The sequence below is a fragment of the Glycine max genome, chromosome 7 (assembly GCF_000004515.6).
Source record: "Glycine max cultivar Williams 82 chromosome 7, Glycine_max_v4.0, whole genome shotgun sequence".
Classification (NCBI taxonomy): domain Eukaryota; kingdom Viridiplantae; phylum Streptophyta; class Magnoliopsida; order Fabales; family Fabaceae; genus Glycine; species Glycine max.
Genome location: NC_038243.2, coordinates 14,328,956 through 14,338,803, shown reverse-complemented (window position 1 = coordinate 14,338,803; position 9,848 = coordinate 14,328,956).

The following is a 9,848-nucleotide window of genomic DNA, read 5'->3' as shown; positions in this document are numbered from 1 at the left end:
CCCAGACATCAAACACCTCACAGAATAACATAGGTTGCTGAGGCATTTGTTGCCGCCACGTAAGTGCACTTCCTGCTCTCTGACACTGCTCACAAGTGCTATAAATCTTCCACGCATCTTTAAAGATGGTGGGCCAATAAAAGCCGCAGTCAAGCACTTTGCGGGCTGTCCTTTGAACACCCAGATGACCTCCCAGTGCGGAAGAATGACAGAACTGCAGGACTGAGTCAGTCTCATGATCTGGAATGCATCGTCTAATGACCTGATCACTACACAATTTCCACAAGTAGGGGTCATCCCAAATAAAATGCTTAGCATCACTTTTAATTTTATCTTTTTGGGCCTTAGATGCTAAGGGAGGAAAAACAAAAGCAACTAAATAATTGACAATGTTAGCAAACCAGGGAGTAGAAAGAGAATCAGAAATACTATACAATATATATAAATGATCATCCGGGAAAGGGAGTTGCTACGTGCACCCAGCAAACAGTGAATGGGCAATTTTGCCCTTCTGCGAAGGCTGTTTCCGGAAGAAGAAGGTAGTCTTCCGGAAGACCCTTCTTTCGGAAAACTTCCGGAAGACCCTTCTTCCGAAACGTATCCCACCTTCTTCTTTCGGAAGAAGGTTCTTCCGGAAGTTATTTTGTTTGCTTTTCTTTTAAATGCTATATTTTTCTAATTATTTGATTTTAATAAATAAATTACGTTATAAAATAAATAATATTATTATACATAAATAATTAGTGAACATAATTATGACTAATATTTGTAATTCCTTCTTTACGCGCATGTAAATGTAAATAATAATTTGTGTGACAATTTAGTATAATTTAAATCATAAAAATTAATTAATTCGTATATTTTATAAAAAAAATATAAAATATTTATTATGATAACATTTAATTTGTATTACAAAACTTAATATATAATAAAAAAATAATTATAATTTTATAACAACGCGAAGTAAAAATAAATTTCATTTTATAATAATAACTAAAAATAAAATAATATTTAATGTATATGTAATGACGATTTTGCCCTTGGTTGTTTTCTTTAAAGTTACTGCGCTGCTTTTTCGTTTTACACACTTTCATTTCACCTTCATCCCCGTCTTCTTGCTATTGCTATCCTTTTCCGTAAAAAGTTTTTCTGGTAGTCCCGTGAAGTAGTTGTTCCGTATTTGAAGATTTGGTGGTCCCGTGAAGCGGATGTTCCGTATTTGAAGTTGTTTTAGTTGTTGCAGTTCCTATTTCGTCAGAGGTACGCATTTATCGGTTTTTTTTTGCATTTTCTGGGTAGTTGTTTAGAGAAGATGAACAGTAAAAAGCTATTTCCGGAATAACTTTTAACTACATGAGGAAGTAGTTCCGGAATGAGGATGTTGAAGAAGTTCTTCCAGAATGTTGGTTTATTAACAATTTTTTTTAATTCTGTTTTAAAATTTATATATATATATATATATATATATATATATATATATATATATATATATATATATATATATATATATATATATGAATATTATCATTTATAATATCTGTATTTTTAATTGTGGATATAAAGAGAGAGAGGAGAGAAAGAGAGCTAAACTAGAACCTTGGTGCTGTTATATAGTTTTTCCAGCCCCAAAGCTTACAAATCTATTTTAAATCCAAGCCCATAAGTAAAATCAAATCAAATATAGATAAGATAAGATAAGATAAGATAAGATAAGATAAGATCTAGATGAAATAATATCTAGATGAGATCAAATCTAAATAATATCTAGATAAGATAAGATAAGATCTAATTTTGTAGAATAAATTAGTCTGCCCTCTTCAAGCCCAAGCCCAATTCTAGATTCAAGCTCAATGCTTCATTAATTCCTGAAATTAGATTAAAAACATCAAATTAGCTGAATGGGTCCAAATAATAAAATTGCCTAATAAATTTGACAATTAAGACTAATCAGTATTTAAAATGGTGCAAAAAGGGTTAAGAAATAGGAGAAAATAAGGGCACATCATATGTATTGCTTTTTCTTCTTTTTATATAATTTGATACAATTAGTAGAGTTTATCTCTATATTCAAAGTGATTCCCAAACATTCCTCTTACATTCGAATTAGTTTTTGTTATTGGTTTGTTATCTATTGTTGTGTGTGCTTGCTAATATCCATCCTAGTTAGTGTGTATGAGCAAGCTCTACAAAAATTTGTGAAAATTTTCCAATCATCTCTTCCTTCTATTATTTATTTAATGCCCATTATAGTAATTATAGTAATTAAATATTTCCTCTTTTTATATAAAAAATATATATATTTCTCTCACCTCTCTTACGTATATATGTTTTAGAACTCACTCACTTAACATGAGTTGCTACATATGGTGATAATGCTCCCATTTGACAAAAAAGTTATAAGCAGATTTTCTTCATAAGTGACCATTTTGTTGTTTTGTTGTGTTCTCCAATCTAGCATGTTCAGGTGGTGCCCTATTTTCTAATTACTCTTACGTAGTATTGTCAAAGCCAATTCTTGTTTCTTTTTCTATGTTCTTATTCGTACTTCTATGTTTGCTCCTTCATTCTTCTAAGTTTGTATGGGCAGTTTTTTATTTTCTCTTTCCTTTGTGTTTCAGACAAAATAGCAAAGAAGAATCCCTTGCATAGCATTCTCATACAAACATGAGAGGTGATAGAAATCTTGAATGCTACTTAAGAGATGTGAGAGAAATGTTTCTTTTCTATTTTTTAAAATAGAAAATATTCAATTGCTATAATTACTATTACAAGCTTTAAAAAATTTAATGGAAAGAAGACATAATTGGATATTTTTGTCCTAAAATTTTGGTGGAGCTTGCTAATACACACCAACTAGGGTGGATATTAGCAGTCCCCTGTATGTATATAATTTGATACAACTACTCAAGTTTATCTCTGTATTCAAAGTGATCCCAAGATGTTATCGGTTTTAGACAAAATAGCAAACGAGCATCTCTTGCATGGCATTCTCATAAAAACATGAGAGAGGTGAGAGAAATTCTAAATGCTACTTAAGAGAGAGGTGAGAGAAATACCTTTTTTATTTTTTAAAACAGAAAATATTTAATGGAATATTTTTGTCCTAAAATTTTGGTGAAGCTTGTTAATACACACCAACTAGGGTAGATATTAGCCGCCCATATATATATATATATAATTACTCGAATTTATCTTTGTATTCAGAGTGATTCCCAAGATGCTATTAGTTTTATCAATAGTACTAATTCTACCTTTAGTGTTTGCTATGTTATTATTGTGATTTTGAGGCTTTCAATTATATGATTTAAAATTGTCAAACTGAACTTAGATGCAAATGAAAAATCATTTTATTTCTAGTTTTAGCTTAAAATTTGAATGAAAAACATTTATATTTTTTTATTTTTAGGTTTGAATTATGGGTGACAACCAAAAAATCATACCTTGAGAAGGATTAAGAATTTTGTTACAGCATCAATGTAAGCACAAACATTAAGGAGGCATTGACTAGGTTAGGCTTTGCACATGTCTTGAATTCGAACGAGAGATACAAAGCACATCATAGAAGCTAGTTGTTGGTCCTAGCTAAATTGTATGATATGAAAAAAAAGTACCTTCCAAGTAGGTGACAGAGAGATATATTTTGGCTAGGAGATGTATTTTACATAACCGGTTTACCAATTAACGGTAAATTGATTATTGTTAAGGATGTAACCAAAGTAGAATGCTTAGGACTTATTGGGAATAAGGTAAAAAATAAATAAAGAGATAGCATTTAAAGTCCTATCGATATCATTAGGTAGTACAATAGTGTTGACAAGCCTGATAATGAGACGTTGGATAGAGCATGCTGAGCATCTAGCCTTCTTGGCATTGCTAGCATGGTAATCCAACTAAGGAGACAAAGTTTCGTGCCTTCAAAGTATTTATGTCTTTTAAGAAAAGTTTATGAAATTTAAGAATATGCTTGGGGCACTGTAAGTTAGTTGCCAACTTGCAATCAAGCTTTAAGGAATTTCATATAGAACCAACTTTTGTTTCTATATATGGATGTTCATTTGATTTGATGAAAATTTTTAATTTTTTTACTCCTTTTTTCCTTTTCCTTTTTTTACATTTATACCCTTTCCCATTTTGGTAAATAAGATCCTAGCACTTCAGGATCTTTTAAAATTGCAAGGTCGATGGTTCCAATCTTTTCCCTCAAGATTCAATGGGAAAAAAGTTTCGTAGATCAAAATCATTTAAGTTTATTTTTATTTTTTGTGACAAAATTAATATTCTTTAGATTGAGTATTTCATTATTGATTTCATATATTTTCTTCTTTCATTAAACAAAGATCATGACATGTTATAATATATGAACTATTTAATTTATGAAATATGATTATGTTGCAAAGATGAAATATATGATTTGCCACATACCTCGTAATGCAAAGGTAGGACCATGTACATTTTGTCAAACTTGAAGTTATCTAACCACTTATAAAGAAAATTGATAAAAAAAAATTTCTCATGATATATTGACAAGTTAAATTTAAATATTTACATCATTAAAATAATAATTTCATATAATTGGATTGAAAATAAGAAAACTAAATCTACAAGCATAATGATGCTTTTAGCAGGACTAGTGCAATAACACCACTAAAATGATGAGTGATATAATTGTTACACTAGTTTTCATTATTGTTCAATTACTCTAGAAAATTAATTGAAAAATTCATACAAACAATATTATAAGAGCTCTAGTATATACTTGAAGGTAAAGCTAATATTTACCTTCAATAATTCCTTCTTCCCACAACCTTGTGGCATTCAAATTTTTCTTCTTGTTCTTTCTTACAAAAGAGACTTTATAACATTCAAATTATAATTTAACTACAAAGGTGTGTTGTTGGATTGCTGGGCTACTTGTAGAATCTTCTTGAAGGGGTCGTTGAGCAAATCATTCATGATCCTAATGTTGTCCATTGAGAAATTATTCTTTGACATCATCATAGCTTAAATGTTATCCTTCAAGATCTTCTCTTCCATCAGCTTCATCTCCGTCAAAACCTTCTTTGTTGTCGTCAAAGTCTTTTCAATCACTAGTGACCTTGTTGGCACATCATCTAAAATGCTTTAACGGGTGGCAATTGCTTGATGAGAAAAGAAGCGAGGTATGTAATGGGTTGTGGGGAAATGAAGTGTAGTTGGGGTTTGTAGAAAAATTGATTGTTCAAATGAGCTTGGCAAAAGTAGGGACAAGGTGAGTGACACGACTTTGAGTTTTTTTATGGTGTGTGGATGATTTGAAGTGTTTGGAAGACCAATGATGGTATTATGGCAAGATAGTGATGGGTATGAATGAAACAAAATTAGGGATTGCGGAAAGGTTGTAGTTGAGGTTGTACGAGTATTGGTTGTCAATTAAGGAAATGAAATTTATTGGGGATGAAATGGTGTATATTTTGGGAGAATTAGGTGGGTGATACGTTGTTAGACCCTAATTTCGTCTGGACACATTTTTAAAAAAAATAATAACAATAAGAAAACAAAAAAAAGGAAGAACAATAATAAAATGAAGGGAAAAAAACAAGAGGAGTCCAAAGGGACCTAATGGGATCTCTTTGAGAGCCCATTAAGTTAAAGAAAACAAAAATAGGGAGTAATAAAAAGGGAAAATGGGAAGGTCTGTGCATTAACCACAGAAGAGAGAGGCACGAATCTTGAGGAGGCAAAAGGAACCAACCACCTCGCACCATTTGGCATCACCGTCGGTGAAGGGAGAGGGGTCTCCAAGTAACCCCTCATTCCTCCACTCTCCTTCGTTCTTCCTTTTCTCTGTTATTCTCTCTCGCTTCTCTTTCTCTCCTTTTTTTATCTGCTCGTGTTGTTCATTTCTCTCGTTGGTGGGCACCTTGGCCGCCGGCGAGGGTTGTATAGGTTGTTGTTGTTGCCTTCTTGCTCAATATTTCATTTCGTTGTTTGTTATTCAAGTGTTTCATCATCATCTTCCTCTTTCATTACATTTTCATTTTTTTATTTATTAGCTTTGTCCCCTACACTGTCGCCACCGTCGAACTAGCTCTCATTGCGGCGGCCTCGTTTCGCTAGGCCCTGCGTCTAGTGGTGTTAGGACCCGCACCACCCTCCATGGTAGTGCCTCCCTTGCCTCGTGTCGTGTGGTTGCTTCTAAACCTAGGGTTTTCCAACCCTTCTCCTTACTTGCAAGTTGGGTCGGGTTGCTCTAATCCAGTTCCAACCCTAGTCCAATAATAAAATGAATAAAAAAACAAATTCAAATGGGCAGGAGCGGCGATCCTAGTTTTCTATTAATACCCCTTTTTACACATACACCCTCATTCATTTGGGCCTAGCCCGTTTTCAAAAAGTCTGATAAAATAATACTACAAATAACAACTACATACACCCTTTTTCAAATAAAATAAATACTTTATTTACACCTCCTTTTTTTTACACATACATTCTCTTTCATTTTGGGTCTAACTTGTTTTTGAAAAGTCTGAAATAAAATAAATACTACTAGTTACACCAACTTTTCTTCACATACACCCCATTTCATTTTGGGCCCAATATGTTTTTGGAAAGTTTGTAATAAATAAATACTACTATTTACACCTAATTTTTACGCTACACCCCCTTTCACTTTCGGCCCACTACATTTATGTTAAGTATGAAATAAAATATATACTTCTAGTTATACCCCTTCCCCTATGTATGAACCTGGCCACCTAGGCTGATGACCAGGCCCACCATGTTAGCACTCCGTCAGTGTTTACTAAGTTAAAGTCAACCCTTTGACTTTAACCCAATAATAATAATAATAAATAAGTAAATCAATAAACAACTGTTTATTTTATGTAGTTTTTTTATTTGTTTCTATTATTTATTTAATTCTTCAATTTGATTGTCTTTTTATTATCATTAATTAATTAGTTAGTTTAATTAATCACGTGTCGTAAATTTTTCATTACTTATTTATTTTCCTCCACGTTTCAATCATGCACCCTTAATTACTAAGCGTACTCCTCACTTCTATTCTATCTTTTTTCATTCTCATTCGATTTATTTGTTCACATCTCGTCCATTTAATTAGTCATCTAACATTATGTCAATTATTCATTTATTGTTGCAATGTTGCATTAGTATTTGAGCTTACATTCTGTGCACTTCATGCTAAGTCTCTGACTTTCTTGGTAATGTTTCAATAACGTGTGAGTAAATTTTGTGAATTTCATGTTGGGTCTCTGACTTGCTTTACTTAACAAAGTTTACCACAAATCAAAATCTTTTCTAAAAAAGATAAAAATACTCAAATAAATGATCATTCAATTCTCTTTTTCCTCAACGAAAATTACACAATAGTCGAGATCGCCTCAAGGTCCAATGCCTAAAGCGATTCTCTCCGCTTTTTCTTAAAATTCAATGTTGTTTCAAGGTCCAACGCTTGAACGACTCTTTTTCACTCAATTAAAATAAATCTTTCAAAAAATATAAAATCAACCCAACACATAAGTTGTTTTTTACGCAAAGAACTATGTAAGTCTGATTTCCTTATTGCACTGAGAGATACGTAGGAGCAAGGGCAAACCCTTGTCGATTTAAAAAACTAAAAACAAAAAATCCTTTCTTTTCTAAAAATAAAAAAATTCTTTCTTTTTCTATAAATAATATATAAAAAATATAAATTGTGCTCTCTAGGGAAGATAAATAATTAAAAAGTCACTTTATTTTTTAGCGCGCTTGATTAAAGGCTAATGTCTTCATGATAGGATGTGTGGGGTGTTAGCACCTTCCCCGTGCATAAACGACTCTCGAATTCTTTTTCTGAAATCATAAACCATTCCCTAATTTCCTTTTTGTAAAACTCTCTATCTTTTTTTTTATCGTTGTCCTGTCGTGACCCACGTTCGATAAACATTATGAACGATTATTGCAAATCTATGTTTAGTGAAGGAGAGGTTTGCGAGAGTGTGAGAAGGCATGGGTATATTATACTTGGTAGTGGTGAGGCACAGGGGAATGACAACAAATCTTATTGTTAGGTGGATGATGGAGGTTGCTATTGTGGGAGGAAATGGTTCCAATGAGCATTAAATGGAGACTGTGGTGACAGTTGTGGAGGAGGATGTGAAAGGAAAAAATGTTTGAGGGTGTTTTCAAGGATAAGCAAGGTATATTTACAAAGGTTTATGGAATATGCTGGATAATAATAATGGGTGTTTGAAATATGATTACTGGTTGTAGTCGATGGCAGTTAATGGTTTGGGGGAGAGAATTATAAGTCATATGAAAGCACCATTTGATAGGCACAAGCTAACTACTTTACACTACTCCTTAAATCTATCATCTAAGAGCTATAAATAGAGTAATATAAACTTTCACACTTATTGTTGATGATAAAATGTAAAGATTAATGCACTTATGTAATCTTAAGTGATGTCAATCAACATATATTATCCAAGTGTCAACACCATATTATTTTAATATTTTTTGCTAAAACCATATTATTTTAATACAATTAAAATAAAAAATATAATTTATTAAATACATATTTAATTTCATTCTATATAATCTTTTAGCCATTTTATTTTATGCCTAAAGCCCATTCTATGACAAGGCATCAGAGAATTTCCAAGATTAACTAAACAATCTAATGTACTCACCAAGATCACTCAATCTTTATATTCATTGATTTGGATGTGTGATTGTATATAGTATTTGTCCTAAACAAAAAAAATAATATTAAAGTGGTAATTCAAAGGAATTTAGATGCTACTTGAGAAATATAGGCAAACACCAAGCAGACATTGAACAACAAAGCATTCATGTAGAGTGGTGCAATTATTAATGTTTGAAGAAATATTATAGCATGTTAAAAGTTTTAAAGAAATTTAAGTTTCCAGCAAAAAAAAAAAAACACCTCTAATAGTAATTGTCAAAGAATCGGCACAATTTATGTATCATAAAGGTAAGATGGAAATGGATTACATGTGAATCTTATAGATTCTTTGTCATGTGTAAAGCCCAACACAAATAGCAATGACTAGTAGACCTTGGCAAAATTTTGCCAAAATGAAAAGAAATTAGAAATCACTTATATAAGTAACTTGAGTTTCTTATTTCTTATATAGTAAAGTTTCATATAGTTTTAAACAATGTCATTCTTATTTCTTATAATAATAACAACATCCATATAGGGTGAAAAGAGGGAAGAAAAGAACCATAAGGGAGGATGAATATAAATTTTAAATTCATATTAGAGATAAAAAAACTCTTACAAGATCTAACTAAAACATGAATATCTTCTATGAGTAACTAGACATTCTGATGAGTTGAGAATCTTGCATGACACTTTACAAATCTACATGGGTAGATTTTTGCTATACAAAAAAGAGAAAATACAATAAGACATCTTTATTATGATTTGATTGAGAATTGTGATATATATTTATATTATGATAAAAGTGTGGTGAATATATATGAATAAGAATAAGAAAGAATGTTCATTCTACTAACCATGTGAATCTTGTGCATATAGTGGTTTTATTGAAACTCTTGTACCCCCAATAATATGGTTTTTATAGTATTGACACCAACATATATTAATTTGTCCAAAGTATATGCATTTTGTACTAATAAAAGTTTTAAATCGATGGAAATGAAATTCGATCCTTTTGAACAATAGATGAAGTGACATTCCTCAGTTCATGTTATGCATCCATGATAGAAAGGAATTAAAATATATTTAAAAGTTTACAAGATCTGGTGCCAATGTTAAAGGTTTTAAACACACTTGATCAAACAAATTTGTCCTTAGTAACTTATGTATTGTTTTTACTATT